Here is a 21,799-nt window from a genome sequence, read left to right as displayed (position 1 = left end):
GGGGATTTCCAGCTCAGAACAGCTGTATGTACACTGAGGTTTTTCTCTTAATTTGTCATCTGTCTAACAAGCTCATGGTACATACGTGTATTTGCCTGTGAATTATGAGAAAATATTTTGGAAATCTCTAAGGAGTCCGGTTAATCAATTTGATTCATTGCAGTACTTATTAGCTGAGATGGCAGAGCCTCAGAAGGCTTGCCTTTTTCTTTGGGCAAAGTTCACTGTACTCTAAGCCAAAATTGTTGAAATTAATACCTTAACTTTCATTACCCAAAGAAACTGAGACCTCTCAAATGATTTCAGTAGGAGTGTGACCACTTTTTTTTTTAAATTGGTTCAGTTGAAATCTGTAGTGCAGAGATACATAAGCTGTGTGTGTGGCAGGCAATCTGAATTAAGGTCTGGGTCCTGCCCAAATCTTGTGAGCCCATTTAGGTAATCTTTTTTACTTTGTCTCTTCACCAATTGCTACTTAAGTGCTTGTGAAGATCTTTTGAAACTCTATTACTTTATGCATTAGAGGTTTGCCTGCTTCCACCCTCCCCCTGTTGGGATTCTGAGAGGCTTTCTTCTTGTGTGCTGTGCCAACAGCAGATTTTGCCTGAGTATTCTTTTTCTCATTAACATCAATTGAAGTGAGACATCAGAAATCCAGGACCATTTGCAATGACAGGACAGTGCCAATGCTTTTCCTTTTATAACCCATAGGAATAAAACTATGCAAAGCATCGTTTCATTATTCACATTATGTTAGCTTGCATGAATTACAAATCATAAGCTAGGGAAAAGATTTTCATGATGTTTTTTGTCAAGTATCCAAAGTTTAGATTTTGAGAGGAAATCAGAAGAAGTAAAAGAAAAAAAAGTTAACTAGTGGATTTGGATACATCTGTTTTCTTTTGTTAGCAATTGCAACATAATACCATTTTAGCCTACTTGGCAAGTGAGGGTGAACACCAGACCATCTCTTTTCTTCCTATTTTAGAGCACGTGTTTACTGAAAACCATGCTCGTGTGTTTTGTTTGTTTTGGTTTTTTCTTATAATGTTGAAATATTGAAGGTGCAGAATTGAAATCTGATCCTTTATACAGCCTTCATTTGGTAACAGACTGGGTGAAATCCTTCAGCATATCATGTAACTTGATCCTAATAAGTGGAGCAACTGGTCAGGCACTTTGCGGTCTCAGGACCCTTTTACATGTCATAAAAAGGACAACTGAAGAAGTCCTCATTTTCACAATGGGTTTAAAAAAATGTCATTGTTCATGGAGAAATAATTCATTACCTGTCTGGGATTTCATTTTAAAGCTCAATGAATTATTGGGTTTAATTCACCATATTTAGCTTTTATGAGAAGATCTCTGAAGAGAGCAAATACAAGCATACAGATAGTGATTATTATGAACATTGGTATTGTTTTCCTCAGGTTAAATATCAGGGTTAATTAGTGAGGTAAAATCCATATGAATTCAGTGGGGGGAAAACCATATTGTAGCTTATACATAAAATATCCATTCCCGTTTTTATTGGATTCTGCAGAGTTTGGCCCATGGGAGTGGAATAAACCATTTTTCCTCATGGGGATGCAGCCAGAGCATCCTGTGTTAGAGATCAAAGCTGTTCAGATTTTCTGCACCTTCATGTTTAAATCCATTGCTTATGTTGAGATAGAGCAATAGCCAAGGGGTAAGGCAGCAGGCTGTGCTGTCTCATAGACCCAGTCATAAGAACATGCTGATTTGGTGTATGATAAACACATTTCCTGCCTTAATGCCTTGAGTCTTGCCACGTTTTTAAGCTACAGCAATGGTCAGATGTTCCTCTGGAGAGGAAAATAGTAAGAAAAGAATAAAGAGCTATCAATCTTCAGGTATTCCCTCAGATCAGGTCTTAAAGCCACATGTCTCTGCTGAGAATAAGCATTTTGGCTTTGGGAAAGCTTTGGAGGTGGAAGGGAATGCCTTTGTTACAAATCAAGATATTTAGGAAAATGAAAGTAATAAGTAAAGTTTAACATTGGTAAGAATCTATATTCAATGAATATAGATTGATATTAATATGAATAGAGATTGATAGAACTTCCTGACTTGCAGACTGTTCCGTGCCTGGCAGGGTCATGGAACAGATCATCCTCAGTGCAATCACACAGCACCTGCAGGATGGGCAAGGGATCAGACCCAGCCAGCACGGTTTTAGGAAGGGCAGGTCATGCCTGACCAACCTGATCTCCTTTTATGATCAGGTGACCCGACTGGTGGATGAGGGGAGGGCTGTGGATGTGGTCTACCTAGACTTCAGCAAAGCCTTTGACACCGTCTCCCACAGCATCCTCCTGAAAAAACTGTCAGCCCGCAGCTTGGACAGGAGCACCCTGTGCTGGGTTAGGAACTGGCTGGAGGGCCGGGCCCAGAGAGTGGTGCTGAACGGGGCTGCATCCAGTTGGCGGCCGGTCACTAGTGGTGTCCCCCAGGGATCAGTGTTGGGCCCAGTTCTGTTCAACATCTTCATTGATGATTTAGATGAGGGGATTGAGTCCATCATCAGCAAATTCGCAGACGACACTAAGCTGGGGGGGAGTGTTGATCAACTAGAAGGCAGGAGGGCTCTGCAGAGGGACCTGGACAGACTGGAGAGTTGGGCTGATTCCAATGGGATGAGGTTTAACACGGCCAAGTGCCGGGTCCTGCACTTTGGTCACAACAACCCCATGCAGAGATACAGGCTGGGGACAGAGTGGCTGGAGAGCAGCCAGGCAGAAAAGGACCTGGGAGTCTGGATCGACAAGAAGCTGAACATGAGCCAGCAGTGTGCCCAGGTGGCCAAGAAAGCCAATGGCATCCTGGCCTGTATCCGGAACAGCATTGCCAGCAGGTCCAAGGAAGTGATTCTGCCCCTGTACTCAGCCCTCGTGAGGCCACACCTTGAGTACTGTGTCCAGTTCTGGGCCCCCCAGTTCAGGAAGGATATCGAGGTTCTGGAGCAGGTCCAAAGGAGGGCAACCAGGCTGGTGAAGGGACTCGAGCATAGACCCTACGAGGAGAGGCTGAGAGAACTGGGGTTGTTCAGCCTAAAGAAGAGGCGGCTCAGGGGAGACCTCATCGCTCTCTACAACTACCTGAAAGGAGGGTGTAGCCAGGTGGGGGTTGGGCTCTTTTACCAAACAACTTTCAACAAGACAAGAGGGCATGGACTTAAGTTGTGCCAGGGGAAGTTTAGGTTAGATATTAGAAAGAATTTCTTTACGGAAAGAGTGATCCGTCATTGGAATGGGCTGCCCAGGGAAGTAGTGGATTCTCCGTCCCTGGAGATATTTAAAAAAAGACTGGATGTGGTACTCAGTGCCATGGTCTAGCAACCGCAACGGTGGTTCAAGGGTTGGACTCGATGATCTCTGAGGTCCCTTCCAACCCAACCAATTCTATGATTCTATGATTCTATGACTTACTAAAAAGCAAAAAATCTGAATCCACAGAAAAGACAATTGTGTGTGATTTTACTGGTTCAGATCCCTGGGCCAGGGATCTGTAGAACATGACAGTCTTCAACCTGACTGTGGGAATAAGAGGTTAGTTTTGCTTTATGGATCACGAGAAGGAAATCGAGGTTTTGAAATGAGAGGTAAACAGGGCAGATGTGGATGTGTTTCTTTACTATTCCTAGGAGTGAATAAGCTTTAAAATATGGCAGGAAGTAGGTTAATGGTATAGTGACAAAAAAACCAAAACAAAACAACAATCAGTGTACCTTTTAGTGCGGGGAGAAACCCTAGAAAAATTACCCTTTTTTGTCAAATTTTTTAAGATCTAGGGGGGTTTCATATTGCTGCTTTTCTAGATTAATCAAACACACTGCATTTGCAAAGTGGTGTTTTGAGGTGGTTGCAAGGCAAATTCAGCATGGTTAAGGAAAAGCATTTCATCCCTTCTTGCATGCAAATGATCTAGAATTGCACTGTTCTTAGATCCCTTTTTGTATCCCAGCTTTCTGGGACACAGGTTTCCAATGTGTCTGGAGCCAAGAGTCAATGAATGTGAAAGGAATTGGAATGTGCTGCTTAATATCCTGTATCTCTAGGTTCCTGCTTGTGCAGAATCAGCCAAGGTAATTTTTAGGAAGTGTGTGGGTTGTTTAGAGTGTCAACAAATCTTTTCAAAATAGATGAAAATAAAGGGCATTTAACAGTCACTTCACGTACTTCCTCTTAGATTGAAGTAAAGTTCAGTATTAAAGATTAAAACAAAGCCAAAGCGTGACCAAAGGCAGTGTAACTGTAAATGTCATACATCCCTTACAGAAAGTGTCTCTCAGATTAATTATGGAACCCTTGGATTTCACGAAATCGGTTATGGAGGCAGCAGAGATGGGCCTCCAGGGAGGAATCTAAAGAAGTTTCATGCCAGCAGTAGGAAATTGTTAGGGAAACTAATTGCAATGAAAGACTTTTGAAATTTAAATAAAATAAAATGGAGAAGTCATCAGCTTGAAAGTAAAGAGGCAAAATGAAAAGATGTTTCGAATGCTATTTAAAGAATTATTGGAAGAGTTAGAGGGGGGCTTAGTATAGTTGTGTCTGAAATGAATGGCCAGTTCAGAAGATTTTTCAGTGCTCCTTTGGGTTTGCCTCCCACTGCTTCAGAAGTTTGCTGCCCACAAATGCAGCAAGCACCCTTACAGCAAATGTATTGTGTTATTGTGTTATCTTTTAATCTCGTCTCAATATTTTTGTGCTATCAAATGTCATAAATTTATTTATTTACCATAATGTGTGCAAGATTGATTTTTAATTTTTTTTTTTCCCATATAAGTTTGTAGTTCTGGTGAGGCTTCTCCCCCGGATCATCTCATGGGTACCCTGTTTCCTGTATCTGATCTGCCAGTAAGAGCAGAGTTGGATTACCTTTCCTCTGGTCCCTGTTCTTTTGCTGTCCAGCTTGAGCAGCCCAGCTGGCCTTTACTTTAAAAGTAATGGTTTTGGGGGTTCATAACATATAAAAGAGTTGTGAAGCAGTGATGAAGAACTATCACCAAGGAATCTGTTGTCTCTGAGATACCTTCTCCTGCATAGCAGTTAAAGTTTCTGAAAGGCTGCATCTTAAAGTTAGAAATGTTAGAACAGGTGCACCTCTGTCCTTTGCATTCCTGTTAAGGGACTGGTTTTTACTTGCATGATCATAATTTTAAATACTGTGTCTGATCTTATTCCATCCCTTTAAAATCCAGAAAAATCACAAACACACTCATTTTTAAGAATATACAAACATGTGACAGAATAACTTTTGTAGACCTGAACTGGCTTATGTTTAGACCACTAGCAGGATTTAAGGCTGAGATGCACCTTGCTGCCTCCTGGCTTAGGAAGGAGCTTTAGGAGACTTTTGCTCTCTTGTGACCAGCAGCAGCAGAGGGAGGAAGCACAGTGAATTACCTTTAACAGAAGCATTGTTGTTCAATATTGAAAATATTGAGTTGTCATATAGTTAGATGCAAGAGGAGTTCTCCTTCCAGACTGTCGGCTTCCACCTTGGACCGTTCCTGCAGTCAGGACACGACTTGCCCTGCTTGTAGAACTTCTTTGCCCACTGGGGCTCAAAAAACTGTGGGGCTTCCTTCTGCTCCTGCAGGGTAGAGGGATATGTGCTGTGGGAGGGCAAGAAGCAATCACCTCCTTGTTCTCACTTGTGCTGTGCCAGTGTAGTACAGGACTTTAGGAGCAGAGGGAAGGAGCTGTCAACTTTTCTTTAGTTTTAGAACACTGCTACATCAGGTTCTGGACCTGTTCAGTCCCAGGGGTGATGCTAGAACTGTGAAGGCACATCAAGTGTTAGCTTCTCTTTTGGTTTTGAGGTTACTAAAATTTTGGACAGGTCGTGTGAACTTCCATAACACTGTGAGAGAGGATTTTCTGTACCTCTGACCTGAGGGTCACCCTTAGCCCCAGTTCTTTGGGTTTTGTACAGCAGCAGGGATCTGGAGTGCTCAAATGGGATCACTGACGCAGTTTGAGCTATAAATGTAGCTGCCTGTTTTGTCCATAGTGTGTGACTGATTCTGTCCCTTTACCTTTGGCAGCACATCAGTACATCTTCTGTTCTCACAGCTGGTATTCTCAGGTACTTTTTTCTGCCTACTGCTGTTTCTTCTTTTCCTTTTTCCTTTTAATGCCAACTCGTTTTCACAAGAACTGCATCTACGTACACGAGCACCACACAGTGAGAAGTGTAAGTGTGAATAAGGTAAGGCAGAAAGAATTAGAAAACATATGTGTTTATTTAGAGAACTTCAGTGTTTATCACACAGGACCAATGGTTGTGGAGCAAATGACACTGAGGAAAGCTGAGGAAGAGATATGTGGAGTGAGGGCTGTGTAATGGCCTTGGTGTTACAGAAATATGGGAAATGCAGAGCTCAGCTTGAGGCAGGACTTGATTTTGAAGGAGGACAGTTGAGGGACCCCTGTGAGAAGTGCAAAGCAGGAGATTTTAGCTTTGTGGAATTTAGGAGGAGTTGCTGTGGCTTGCTTCAGTTTCATGGTTAGCCATGAGTGTGCTCCATCCTGGATGGAAAGCTGTGGAAGAGGTCTGAAGACCTTACCAAGTTGTTAAAGGAATTTGTATCAAGACTTTTTTCAGTGTCTATAAACTGGTAATGAGTAGATGGTTCAGCCTGAGACTGAAGTCCCTGTCTTCCCAGGAGTTTTGGGACATCAGAGAGCTTCACCAAAAATACTTTGCCAAGCCTGGAGAATAGTTGGGTTTCATAGGTTGGGGTTTCTTTGCTATTGTGCCAGATACCATGCTGATGTAGGAATAAAATGTTTTTGTTTATAAAGAAAGGTTGACTGCATACTTTTGCACTTGTCATATGTTTGTATCTCATCCTTTTAGTTTAAGACAATCTATTTTATCTTGAGATTTAATCTGTCAGCTATGAGAAAAAGCAGCAGGGCAATATTTGGACAAGTGTTTGCTAAAAGCATTTCCGATTCCTGCTTCTCAACTGACTGGTGAGCATCAGCTTGGCCAGTGGAACAGCCTTTATTTGTAAATTTGTGGCTGTCAACATGTCCTCCTTTAATCCAGATTTGAACTACTATCACTGCCTGTTCCTTTTGCCTAGCATACAGTCTGCCGTTTGGTGTAATCACCAGTAAGTGTTGGTTTGTGTTGATGCTCAGACACATAAGTACCAAAGCAAGCACAGTCCAAGAGCATCAGGAGCTGAAATGTACTGCAGTTGAGGGAACATGATCTCATTCACAGCTTTAAAGTTTAAATTGGTCATCAAGTGGTGGAGATAGATGAAAGTTCCAAGACTCTTGGCCTCATTTCCCTGCTGCTCCAATATGAAACATGGTGTGTCTGGCATGGAGCCTCAGAAGCACAGGCTGTATTTCTCACTCATCAGGCGCTGCATATGGCTCAAGGCATTTTGCAGTTTGTGGGACAGTGGTTTGATACAGTCTGTCAAGTTCTGGTTGTACTTTCTGTTCCTGTTGACTGCTCTGTTCTTGTGGCATGGTACTCGACAATAGCAGAATGCTTCTTTTCAGAAAAAGGAGAGTTTAAAAGTTTAGATTTCAAAACATTGCAATGCCAAGCCAGGAATAATGGTTTAATCAATATTTTGCACACAACCTGTTTCATGGCATTCAATGTGGTTCGTACAGATCTTGGGATAAAGTGCAGGGAGAACTTTTTCAGCAAGTGCTCCCAAACCTCGTGTGGGGTTGACTGAAAAAAAAAAAAAATAACTGAATTTTGCATTTGGAATGGATGACAGAAAAAAAACAAACAACAAAACAAAAAGAGAGCAAAGCCTCCCAAACCTCTCTGCTGTGAAGAGAAATAAGGCATGTGGTGACTGACAATTTACATCTTCTGCTTTGCCAAAAGCAGAACTTTCTCTTTATGCAGTGTTAGTTTCAAAGCTTCCAGCTCCTGCAGAGCCTAATGGCAGGTATGTTTCCAGCTACTTCTTTTCATGCCTGAAAATGGGATCATTCTCAGGCCTCCTCATTGTCATTTGGTAGCTATTCCCTTTCATTAATTTCCCCAAACGAGTTGTGGTCCACTCTGAGGACTACAGGATTCATTAGAGGGAAGCATAAAAAGAATGTCCTTGGTGTTCGAACAGGAAGGAAATATCCCAAAAGCTGCCAGAGATAAAGATCACCCACTGAAAGGATAAAAATGAACAATGCTTCTTGTAGGCAACCTAAAAATACAATACTTGGTTCTCTCACTCAGTGTAGTTATTGAAATAACTGGATCATACAGTGCCAGAATTATTTCAGTCTCGAGAATATATAAAATCTTGCAAGTTTAAACAAAATGAGTAGCAGGGGAAACATGGTTTCAAGTCTGAACTGTACCCAGAGCAGGGGTTTGTGTGTGTGAAGGTGTGAGGCTGGAACCTGCCAGGTCGCTTTTCAACACTTAGCTCTTCAACAGATTCTTGAATAGCTTTGGATTAGTTGCTTAATCTTTTCATGCCTGTTTGCTGGCGGCAAGTTTTTGAAAGTGAAATGGAAATAACCATGGTTTTTTTCTTGAGAAAGTGGGTTATAGGTGGGTTGATTGCTCTGTTATTTTGAGTTCTCACTGTCAATAAGACATGGAAAAAACAACTTGAATACACCAGTGTTTTTGACGTTTGTCATGCTGATTACTACTGCCTTAAAACAGATTATGTATCATGTGAAGCTGTGCTCAAGTCACTTATTGAGTGGTAGTTCTATATTAATAATTTAGTTTTCCTTTCTTTATTGTAATGTGAATGTGTATGCACTGTGTGTGTACATCTCTGTGGAAATGGGGGCTACCAAATGCCCCCTCCCTCAAAGTGCTCAAGGCCAGGTTGGACAAGGCCTTGAGCAACCTGGTCTTGAGGAAGGTGACCCTGCCCATACTGGGGGGTTGGAACTAGATGATCTTTAAGGTCCCTTCAAACCCAAGCCATTCTATGATTCAAAGGGATCTGTAAAGATCCGCTATAAAGAGCCACAGCTCTGCAGAAATTATTTTCCTGTGCATAAGCACATAAATTTCCTGTGGTGCCCATATCTCCAAGTACTGCTTTAGATCATGGAGCTGGAGGAGAAAGAAAAGCAGCAGCTCTTACATCTGCAGTCAGTGCAAGTAATTGTTCCTACTAGGTAGGGATGATGCATCCCTTTTACTGGCTCTCTGATGATGGCTTTTTGTTTCTAGCTACAAGCAAATCTAATTTGCAAATGAAAAATTTCATTATAGCAGAAGTTGCCTGGAAGGGAATTAAAGGAGGCCCATTCCAAAGATTTCAGGAGAACAGACAATTGCTCCTTAAAGAATGGATTTATGATCCCAATTCACAATTAAAATAATAATTGCTTTTAAGTGGTACCTATTATTTTTGAAAGGTTAGATGTTCCAAGAACAGAACTTTAAGGGAATAAGGCAGTTTGTGAGCAAAACATGTGGTAGGTAATTGGCAAAGCTCACTTAATATTTTTTGTTTGCCATCCAAGAGCTATTCACGGTGCCACCGTAGCAGTATGTTGTTGGTACAACAGAGCTGACAGTTTTCTGAGATGAAAAGGAAGAGAATGGAATTAATCACACAGACTTCTTCATCCAGTCTGGCATAACTGAAAGTGAGTTCTGCTGTACTTGAGCTTTTTAAAATAACTTCATGTTTTATTAATACAGTTTTTACTCAGTTAACCTCTTCTGTGCTCTCTGTCCAGAATCATATTGTGCCTTTTTGTCCTTTGAAAGGCTGCCCCTGGTCCAGAGGCAGTCTTAGCATATGGCAGCTGTAGTGTGCAGTAAGAGGAGTGCTGGAGCAGCCCTGGTGCTGTACCATGTGTGCACATCAGGTAGCAGGGATCATGTCACGCAAAGGCTGGAAAAGGGTGACTGCCAGTGCAGGGAGCTCCAGGCTGGTGTGGCCATGCTAGTGCTGCCCTTTCTGGAGGGATCTTTCTCCCTGGCATATGGTGTGCAAAATGGCTGGCTTTTTAGTATTACCCTGCAGTAGCTGAAGTGTACTTTTTTTTTCTCTTCTTCATCCACAGCATGTCCAAGAGAAATAGAAAACTGTAACTGCCTTGTGTTGTGGTCCCTTCTTTAGTCATTAGCTGCAGAGAGACTACGTTACGTGCAGAGGAGCTGGATTATTAATGTACTAAGATAGATATATCATCTTAAAAACGATGTGTGTTATAGAAAATTCTTAAATATAAGATACATGTGACTACCTAAAAATGAGTCTGTGGTTTCAAGTTTTAAGACACTGTTGGGGTCCTTGTTCAGAAGAGACAAAATAATTTTCAGTATGTGTTTTCTCTGAGCTAGCAGCTAGGTGTTTTGATCAGTCTGCTTTGTTTGACATGGTGCAGAAGGTGCCTTGCACACCTCATGAGAGTTTTGTGTCCCTTGGGAGGGGTGCAAAGAGTATTAGGGGTCAATTTTTTTCTTGGATTTTAATTCAGTCTTACACTGTGCTTTTGCACTGGTTTTAACCTGTTCTCTTACATCATTAGAGGCCATGTAAGAAAGGGTGTCATAATTTTTTCCATTTTTTTCAAGTTTTTCAATATTTTTTTCAATTTAGTGAGATACCATTTAGCTTGTATGTTCTACAGGTTGACAATATTTCTATCTGTTGGTCCCTTTCAGAGAGAAAGCAGAGGGTTCACAGAAAGACAGTATAGCAGGCTTCCAAGGTAACTGCCCTGTCTCGAATCCTTTATGTACTTAATGCAAAGTTACGGATGTCTTTCTGCAGATGACCCAAAATGTTGGTCTTTCATCCACTAGTAAATCCCACTTTATTCCAAGTATGATTTTGATTCCTTTTACTGTCTTTGCCTTGAAGTTGTAGATTGCATCCACTGTGAAGTAACCTTGGTATGCTGGATGTTTGCCCTGAACCTATTATGAATTTATATTTCCATCTGGAGCTTGGCGTTCCAACATGAGGCTCTGAAGGCTCTGTGTAGCAGTTCAGTCAAGCAGGAGTGCTGTAGGTACACAGTCAAAGAGGTGAAGCCACGGCATCTTGGCTCATGGTATTTGATGCACCCCTGTTGATACCAAGGAGCTTTCCAGGGCTGAGGATTTCACCGTTCATTCCAATTTTTATATTGCTTCCATGTCTCAAAAATATAAATTACATGCAGAAAGAGGAGGGAAAGGGTGTGAGAAACATTACATCAAGAAAGTCAAACCTGTAAATTACTCTGAAATCAGTCAGCAGTTGCACTTCTTTAAACCAGATGCTGATGTGTTCCTCTATGTTAGAGATGTAGTCTGTGATGAATGAATGATTTGTGGTTGTGTGTGCCAAGTTTTACTGTAGTTTCAAGAAGTTTGTGACTTTAGTGCACGCTTTACAGGCTAGGAAAAGAGCTCTTTTTTTTTCAGAAAGGATAAAGATTTACAGTACGTTCTAGTTGGGTTGGAAATTGTATCCATTTTATCAGTTAGCATGTTTCTTAAAAGACAAGAACGTGGAGTTGTGATAAATTGGTCTAGGTCAGGATCTGTATTTTAGCTACATATCACCTACATGTAGCCTGGTAAAGAGCTTTCTGTGAAGAAAGAGGGGAAAAAGTGGTGGTTCACACTGTCCTAGAATGGTCACTAGAAAGAGACCTTATAGCACGTCTTGAAAAAACCCTGTTTTTACAAGGGCTGTGGTGCAGGTTAATGTCATGGCTTATTTAAAGTGAAATCCCAGTAACCATGGCTTAAGAGGCTGCTGCAAGGATCATGTAGTTGAATTGTGTGCACTGATGATAAGTGCTCTGGCACCGCATTCTAAGACCTGTTTTAATAAAAATAAGTATTCTTTATTCCCAGATTATGTTTCATAGGCTGTGGCTTGGTTTTTGGTAATGAGATTTCATGGTATGTATGTGGTTGAAAGGACCTCACTTTCAAGAAGCTAGAGAAGATATTTAACCTTAAGTAAACTGGTAACACGTGCCGTAGGCATGATCAAGTTTTGAGGTGGTACACTGAGCATTTAAAAAAAAATTGTAGGAAAACCTGACTGATTTTCAGTACGCTGAAATTTCCTTGGCATGCTTCTTTGCTGGAAAGCTGAATCTGACTCTCTCTCCCCTTGCCTTTGAACTGCACTTCTCCAATAAGTAATTGCTCCTAGTTTGCTGTCACTGAAGTTTCTTTCTTGACTGTCTTACTGCTCATCTATCTTATTATAGTGCTGTAAGTATGACTAGACAATTTGCCTGTTTATGTGATGTGGAAATGTTTTATCTTTGCTTTATAAACACTGACAGTGCTTTTTAGCACAGGGGTTGCCAGCCAGGCTGTTATTTCAGACTCCTGGAGGCAGTAGTTTTGAAACAAAAGTTTTCTTTTTTCATAGGCTCTGAACTTTTAGGTTACAAATCACTTTCTACATGCTAATAAGCTTAGATAAGCACAGTACATGTTAACACTGTTGTACAGATGGGGGAATCAAGATAGAGGAACATTAAGAAACTTGCTGGAGGAAGTCTGTGGGAGCTGACCTTGTTCTGTGGGAGCTGACCTTATGCCATGAGAGACCCACGCACCATCCTTTTCCTTGTCAGATTCTTTCTTTTCACTTACTCAGACCCCTCCCTCTTAAGTTGTTGGTACATAGAAAGATCTTTCAGATTCTATCTACGTGTCTATATTTACCTACTGCTATGATAATTTATTATACTAAATTCCACGGGGGACTGCACTCTTCAGTCAGTCACAGAGGGTTTTCTAGTTTTAGGAAGCAAACGCTGCGTTGCTGCGTATCTGACAAACTGCAGCTGCCCCAGGAAGTGAGTTCTGCAGGAAAGTACAGCGAGTGCATGGAGCTGACTTGCATAAAGAAAGCTTTCCTTCACCTCAAGTACCCTGCAGGTCATGAGCCTGACTACGCTGAGCACACTCTGTCCTAGACTTTAAATAAGGATCTCCAGTGTTGGCTCATGTGCTGGAGAGAGGGATCCCCTTCCTTTAGGAGGGGATGTGTGGAGTTGAACACTATAGGGAACTAGACATTTACTATTACCATGGCAACTTCAGATGATGATTTATTAGGCCATAGTTTTTTCCACATTCCAGACTATGCATTTTTGTTGGTCAGGGCTCTCCAGAGACTGTTCATTGCCATTCCCTACCATGTCCTTTTCTTTGCTTTCTTTTGCTGAGGTTACAGAATACTGGAAGTGTGCTTGCAGCAACCTTTATGTCAGGCAGAGAAGGCTTGGTACAGTTATTGCTTTATTGATAATTATTCTACTGGTTACCACCTTGGACTGGGGTGCAATTCCAATGGCTGGCATAGCAATTAGGAGTAAAGGGAGCACTGGGCAGAGAGGGTCACAAGTGCTAATTGAGCACAAGACACTGCAGGAAGAGAGGGGAAGCCTTATGGCCCAGCTAGGTTCTGTGTCTTTACTGTTCCTAGACTCTACCTCTTGCTTTCATTCCTCTGTGACCATCTCTTCTGCCTCTGATCCTGCAGTGGTTGTTTCCAGAACCACCCTTGGCTGCTGAATCTTTGCATTCCGAGTTCCAGTCCCACTGTGCAGCCCACCACCTGCTCTTCAGGTCTAGCTCACTGAAACTCAGTGTGCTTTGCTGCCTCTGTCCAGTTTTATAGTTTTGATGGATCTCAAAAGCTAGGGCCTCCAGGGACTTCCGTGGTCATTATTCCATATGCTAGCCCTTTTGTATGACTGGTTTGGAATAAGGACAGTGACCATCTCTGTCCATGTCTGCACCCAGGCATATTGCAACTGTTCCTGTAATGCTCTGCATTACAAACAAGTCTGCTTTCTGCAGCCTTTGGAATGCCAGCTACACATAGCCCTAAGTAAAGTCTCCAGATGCAAATACAGGGGACTTAATAAATTATTCATTTTCGAGCTGCGTAGACACAGTTTGAAAGTCTTGAGGATGATGATAACCAGGCCCAAGCAAACAAAACAAATGGAACAGTTACTGAATATAGAACTGCAAAATGAAGCCGCGGAGCTGAAATCTCTCTCTCAAAATATGACATCTTACTGTGCATCTGCTTTATGGCTCTAATCTCTAACAGCATTAATCTGAACATAAACAGTGCTTATTTCAAGTTTTGGTGTCACTGGGTTTGGGTTTTATTTGTTTTCATTCTCTGATGTGCAGGAGTGGGTTCAGATTGTTAAAAAATGTACTTGTGATACATCTTGATTTGCAAACTAGTTGCCCCTTACCAGTTTCTGCTGGTTAGTTGCTCTTTCTCTATGAGTTTTATTCATTTGTGCTTGTTCATTATAATTTGGTCATATTTATGGTATTCTTTTTTTTTACTTGATTAAATCCTTCATGATGGGTTTCCTAAAGTGATAATTACATAATTATGCATGTTAGTGTCAGCATTGATTGCATAAGTGTATAAATAGCTAATGCATAGCTTTGTTCTTCAACTCCTGCACCCCTGGGTTAGCTCCACCAGTAAGCTCCCCTCTCTGGGTACTTTTGGTGGCTGCTTTCAAGTGATTTAAATTGTTTTATGACGGTGAGGCACACAGCCCTTCTCTGGGAGAACTCTCAGCCTTTTTCTCTAGGGTAATCTACAATGTACTATTCTAAGGCCAAGTGTGTTTTCCTGGCTTTGGTTATTAAACATATTATAAAATATTCTTTTTTTTTTACTTATTGTATTTATTACTTATAAAAACAATAAAACAGAAGTAGTATGTATAAAAGCATGATTGAACAGCACAACCTGTTTAAGCATGTGGGTCAAAGCCTTGCTAATATTCTTCAATACAATGTTGTTAGGAAATTTGCATGTTGGAGGTTTCTGGAAGTGAATGTAAACGTTTACAGCAAATAGGAGTGGTTTGGGCTGAAGGACTGTCTGAAGTACAATGCCTGCTTCATTTGTGGAAGCATCACTTTACATTGTGCAAGTGTTATCAAAACTTAATTGTATTTTTAAAATTGAAGACTTCAATGTGGAGAAAGAAATAACCATATTTTAAAAGTTCCAACCATGTAATGCAAAAAGGATGCTGAATGCTGAACAGCATATAAATTTCATCCTCTGGACAGAGTTTATAGGACACATTTTTCTATTTCAGCTAAAAATGACTCCTTGCTATTGTTTGAGGTTGCAGCTCTCTGTCACCGATTTCTATTATTTGACCAGTGCTGTTTTTCAAAACTAGTCTAAAATAATTCATCTTTCACTCTTCATTGACAAAAACCAGTAATATATCTCCCAGGCAGTACTCATGAATTTGCCTGTGTCTTCTGGTTTCCACATACAGTAGATGTTTGCAGGTATGTGTGTTACTTATTACTGTTGCCCCATGAAAATTAGATGCAGTAGAGGAGCTAAAATAGGATCATAGACTAAAATTGAAAATTCCTCTTGTTGTTATTAGGAAAGTCAGCACAGTATGTTTGAAGTGATGATATGAAACCCCACTTTGCTTAACTCGCCAACTGCTACAAGGGCACTTTCTATAATCCAGTGCCTGTCGGGCACAAGAGAGATTTGATTCTGGCACCTATTGTACATGAGTATATGTGTCTGATGAAAAAAATCTGTGCTAAAAGCAGGTAGGAAGACAGAAGGAGAGAAAGGGACAATTCATTTGCTGCCTCTGCCTTTTATAAACCTTTTCTGTTTGACAATTTGAATGGACTTCCCAGGTAACAAAAGTCTTCAACAATAACAAAGGGAAATTAAAAAAAAAAAAAGTCTTTAATAATAAAAGGAAAAGAGTAAGGAAAAAACTAAACCAGCCCAAATACCCCAGGCTGTACATGAGCCCCAGAGAATCATGGACTGGATTTTGCAGCTGGGCAGTTGCAGTCCCATCATTATTATCATGTCAGAGAGGTCAGTGGGAAGTGCTGCTTCAAATGCAGAGATGCTTGGGGAGAACTGAGCTAGCCAGGAAGGAGGGAGGAAAAAAAATATCCTGAACCCATTCCCATAAACTGTTTATTAAAACTAACAGCAGAAAACAAAATGTGCAGCCACAAAAGGCATTATGATACTTCTGGTAGATCTCAGAAGGGACTGGGAGAGGCCTTTATAATTGTCTAATCTGACTTTGGTGTTACCCCAGCTGGGAGTTTTTGTTTTATGTTGAGTCCATGGGTTTTCTTCTCCATCTCTGGGGCTTCCATGTTGTTTGATGGAATCAAAACTCTTGCCATAAGCAGCACCTATTGCCACCAGGAGATGAACAGGCAGTGTTAGGTTTAGAGGTTTAGAAAGATGGAATGCTTTAATAATATTTGCATAAAACTGGAGAACCACTGAAAATATTGAGTATAACCAAGCCATTTCACTGCAAGACTGGGAAGCCTCTATCCTACTGCAGAACCTCATGCCTTCTGTTGTAGGCATCTGGCTTTGGAAGTGTCCTCGATTTTTCTGCTGACGAGTCCATTCTTCATGTGTGGAACATAATGTCTGCAGGAGGTAGTAAGCACAGGATAAGTCTCATGACACCTTTGCTGTTCCTTTGGTGGCATAACAACTTCATGGCACAAAGCATTTAAGTGAGGATGAAAAGAATAATGCAGAGATGGAATAAATTTTTCTTGCCTTGGTGACATAATGTGGGATTACTGAACAAATGTTGGTGACTGTCTGAGGAAAGCATATAGGGTATGTTTACTTTCTGTGACTCTTCAGGCCATCCCAAGGAATGGCACCCCTGGAGATGCTTGGAACTGTCATGACCTGGAGGGACAGACGTGTTCTGGGGCAAACCAAGTCTTAATTCATTTCCAGATAGAGTACATGAGTATAAAGTTGGCATATAGCTGTTAGCAGTGGCCAGTTTCTCCAGCATCATCTATCCAGTTGTACTACAGGGATGCTTTTAAATCATGCAGGTGAAAGATGAAATTCACCACAGAGTTCTTCCAGTGGTTGCAGTTTGTGGTAACACAAGGATTTTGCTCCAAAGGCTCAAAGTTTTTTCCAGTGAAGTTTTTTCTTTTTTCTTTTTTCTTTTTTTTTTCCAAGAAGTAATATCAAACTCAGTCATATTAGGCTGAGAGCAATTCATGCAAAATAGGAAAGAATTATTATAACAAAAGAGAATTATTAATAGGAGAATAATTTACATCAAGGAGATAGTGGGAGTAAAGTCAATTTGATGTTTTGAAGGTTGATTGGGTGGGTGGGCATGTTGACAATAACAAGACAATCATGTCTTTTTCAGGAACTTAGTCTTCAAAATTTTAAAGTATGAATTGAGTGGAAAGCACTCTTTTATAACAGTAGGAGCACAGTATAGTTTTTGTTGCCAAATACTGGAACATAATTTCAGTTGTATACTGGCCTTTCAGATCATGCCATCACCAATGTGGGTTTTTTCAAACAAAATTTGGCTTTCAAAATTTCTAGGATTAAGCAGTATGGTTCAATTTTCTTCTATCTGTATAACTTCAATAGTTTCTAGAAACCTTCGGGATAATATTGCCCATTTCCAGGAACCATTTTCCTCTTCAGTGGCAAACGTTGTGGGGCAGTTTTGATGTGCATGATGATCCATATAGCAACATACAAATGCAGCCCGACTCCCTCACATTGGCTTTTTTTTGTCCAAGTATATATTAAAATTTGGTTTTAGTCTAAAGGAAATTATAAGTCTTGTTTATGAAAGTGTTAATGAACAATGGTAATCCGGAAAATGACGTGGGGAAAAAGTAGATAAATCAATGGCATGGGTTGTTTCATTGTGCAGTTAAAATGTAAGCTCAGATGATAGTATTTTTCTACCCACTGTGTAATCTGGAACAAGTCCTCAAGTGGATTCTGGTTTTTGTCAGTTTGTTAGCATGTACATAGGAAAACCTGTCTCTGTACCAAGGCTAGGTCATGCTGAAATGGAACCCAGGAAGGTGGCCTGGTTGGAAGGCTCAGCAGATAGATCAGATTCTGCTCCACACAAATGGATGGCTTGATATTTAGCACTTTGAGGTTTGTTGAGTGTTAATACAATTAGTGGAGTCGAAAAGATGAAATAGAAATTGTAGGAAAGGCACCTAGTAGTGTATGTCTGGGAAAAAAATAGTAATAGGTCACTTCAAAATGAGCTTAACAGGACCAGTGCTGGAAGAAACCATGGGATCCAAAGCTCCTTCTTCCATAACTGTAACCCCTTATTTATGCAATTAGAGGTTGTACTGCAGAAGCTGAGGGAGCAGTGGTCTCCCTCTGGCATCAGGCATAGCAGCATGTGTGCTGGGCACTGAATTGAGAGCACATTTGGGTCTCTGCTGTTACTGCATCCAGGTTTCTATCAACATATCTGTGGAAGCTTTTAGGGGCCAGATAAGATGCAGACAGATCAGTCATAGCTTTGTGCAGAAAAAAGAAAATTAAGTTCTTGCTGTGTTAAATCTGAACTGATTAAATGAAATCCTAGAGAGCTTCTGCATCTGAGTCTTGTGTTAAATTACTATATACTTGTTCCTAAACATTGAAAGGAAGAAAAAAAAAAGCAAAAAAAAGTGCCAATTAAAAGTGTTGGTTACTTTTTTCTTGGCAGTTTTTCCTGTGTCTAAATTGATAGTATCTAGACCCTTCTGTAGGGTACTGAAAAAATGTCTCTGCTTTTTGCACACCATTTTGGTTTTTAGGTAATTTCAGTGCCAAAGGGCTAAGCATAAATCTGGAGAGAGGGAAACTTCATAGCATCTGTAGCCTTTGCTCTGATTCAGTCCACTGTGCAGAAGCTGAGAAGGCATGGAATCAGATCAGTTTAACCACTGTGGGAGCTCAGCTTGAGAGAACTGTTCCTTTGCTGTCCCTTCTGAGAATCCCTGGGGCCCAGCAAATCCAGGGGCTAAGGTGTGCAAGAAGCAGAGAAATGCCCATGGGCTGGGAACAACTCTGGTGTGTTACTTCAGCAGCTTTCTTAGTGTAAGCCTTCAAGATAGTAATTATCCATGGCTCCCTGTTTTTGTTCCTAGGGAATGATTAAAAATAAAAGGCTGTATTCCCTAACATCTTATAAAATAAGATACTGTGTGCTGTTTTATTTTTTTCTCAGAATGTAGTAACAGGAAGTGGAAGATGATTTTCCAGAATGAGAAAGAAAGGACTTGTATTAAGGTTCATTCTTTCATTATGTCTCATGATTTCATTACCTTAAAATGATAGATGTTTTATTACCTAATTATATTTAAAAAATCAGTTTACAATATTAGTGCTTCTATATTAGTTGTTGGTGGTTACATAGTTACAGTTGTGGGTCTATCTGCCTTATTCAAAAAGATAGTAAAGATCAAGCCTGGAGGCACATTTTTAAGGGTGCTTATTGAGAACATGCAGGTATTAATCCATATTTATTTTTAGAAATATGTTCAAACACAGTAACTCAACCCAATAACTTTTGTGCCCAGGGAAACCCCAGAGGATCTCCCAGCTTAGAGAGTTGTCCCAAGTTTTCCCACTTATGTACAGGTCATCAGCACTGGAAGCTCTTACAGTTCTAAGCACCCACAGAGAGGGAACAGGGTAGTCAGGTGAGTGTCCATGTTACTGGCCTGATTTCCTGCTGTCAGTAGCAAATTTCACAAAATCATCTTCGTTGTAATGGTCCCAAGAAGGATCAGTAGAGCAGTCATGCTTTCAAAGGCTCAAATAACTTAACTGCTGGCACTCACAAACACCAGTCCTCCATTTGGGACATACCACTTTAGGATGGGGTTGATGAAAAGTCCTCAAACACGTCAACTGTGTATAAAAAGGAATGCTATATGTGGTTATTGCTCTCTTTGGGAAGATGTTCCTTCTGTTGTTCTCCTTTGCTTATTTTAGTCACCCATTTCATACCTCCTCTTCAACACTTGACCCCTCAAGATAACCAATCTGTGGTGATGATCCTTCTTTTCTTTAGAAAACTTGGAACCAAAAGACTCTTTTTGACAATGCTAGGAATTCCTTGTCTTAATTACAATTTTACAGCAGTGCATCTTTACCTTTATGTTATGGATATGATTCCTGGGTTTTGAGGGCTTTTGAACTTGAAGCTCATCTGCAGCTCTTGTTAGTGACAGAGGTTTTCATATAGTCACAGTGTGAGGCTCAGTGCCTATCATTCACCAGGATTTAATCCCAAGTTCCCTCTTGCTTCTTCCTGTGAGTTCTGCTGTAGTTGCAGCAGTGGGTGCTCTAAGGCAGCTCTGGCTCTAGCTGAGGCACATGGCTGTGTAGAGTTGGTGTGAGCTGGTACAGGCATTTGACAAGGATCAAGACTGATTTCCACACTATTTGGTAATTCTGTCCATTGGAAGACTCCATGGGAACTACTGATTCTTTATTGCCAGGTAGCACAAAGAGGGGCAGAATATGAGATAAGCAAGTAGTAATCTCTTCATACAAAATGCTCTGAACTGGGTTGCCCATTTAAGCAGAGGACCTGTGTAAATAAACTCATGTACGAAAAATTAAAGTTTGATGGGAAAAGACCATGTCATGCAAAGCAGAGATAGTCATCTCAGGTAACAGCTGACCACAGGCTTCTAGTGAAAGAGCGATGTAATATTTGCTTGTCTAAATGGCAGTGAGAGAAGGCAGGGTTGTTCCTGCGTATGTGTCGGGGTATGTTGGCAACACCATACCACAATAATTCCTATCATTTTAACGTGTGTTTTGGGAGGCATGTTGAATGCTGGATGAAGTTCAGAAAGTCACCACAAAATGTTTGGGGTAGGAGAAGGTGGTAGGTCTCCAACCACTTGTAGCATCATCTCTTAAGTTTATTAGTTAGCAGGCTGAGTGTCTGTAGGATAACAGTGTTTGAGTCTTCTGAGAAAGCAAATACTGGGTAATAAAGGACTGCCATTAATCTAGTGCAGAGAGGCAAAATGGGAACCAGTGGCTGGAACACTGTGGCAGATGACTTCAAATTGGAGATAGGTAAAAATACTCAGCATTGAATGTGGTTAAATTTTGCAACGTATTACAAGGAGTAACAGCTGCTGTACCATTTCCTGAAGTCTTCAATTGAGCTTGGATGTCTCTTCTGTAAGAAAAGTTTTAATCAAACACCACTATTTATGAGGCTCAGTGCAGGGGTTAATGATGTGAAATGCAGTGACCTATGATATGCACATCTTAGGATATGCAAGAATAGATCATCCCACTCATCTTTTTCTGACTTCAAATTCTATCAATTGATGGATGTCTGCTAGTGATACAGCTTGAATAACTCTTTGTACTTTGCCCTAATTCTGCAAGTCTTTGTACAGATTTTTCTCATTATAATCTTAAGAATACCTTACATATTATTCTCTGTCTGTTATCTACTATGAGAACCTGTGTGAGCTCAGCCATTGGTGTTTTAAGAATTACTTGGGAAATAATGATTTGCCTTTTTCCTGCTCATTTTTAATAAGATGGAAGTAATTTTGACTTCTGTGTTCTCAAAGGCAATGGTATGAATCATCCTCCTGTTTTCATACGAAAATTATGACAAGTCTTGGTGATCAGGAAAAATAATTGATACTTACATGTTCAACATCATAGAATCCAGTAGCTTGTAGCTCTTGAATTCTTCTGTTCTTTGAAGATCAGGAATTGGGTGCTCTCAAAAGCCTGGCTGATGCATGTGGACCATCCACTGAACTTAAGCTTCCTGAGGTCTCAGGATTTCCTGCTTTTTATTTCATGCCACCATCTGTTTTATTTTTTGTTGCAGAATATGAAATGTTAAATTTGGTGACTATTTTCTAGCATTTCTAGGAAGCAAGAACAGCTTATGTCTTCAAAATTCTATGTGTGAAGTAGTACTTC

The sequence above is a fragment of the Calypte anna genome, chromosome 10, assembly GCF_003957555.1.
Source record: "Calypte anna isolate BGI_N300 chromosome 10, bCalAnn1_v1.p, whole genome shotgun sequence".
Classification (NCBI taxonomy): domain Eukaryota; kingdom Metazoa; phylum Chordata; class Aves; order Apodiformes; family Trochilidae; genus Calypte; species Calypte anna.
Note: the sequence above shows the minus strand (reverse complement) of the source record.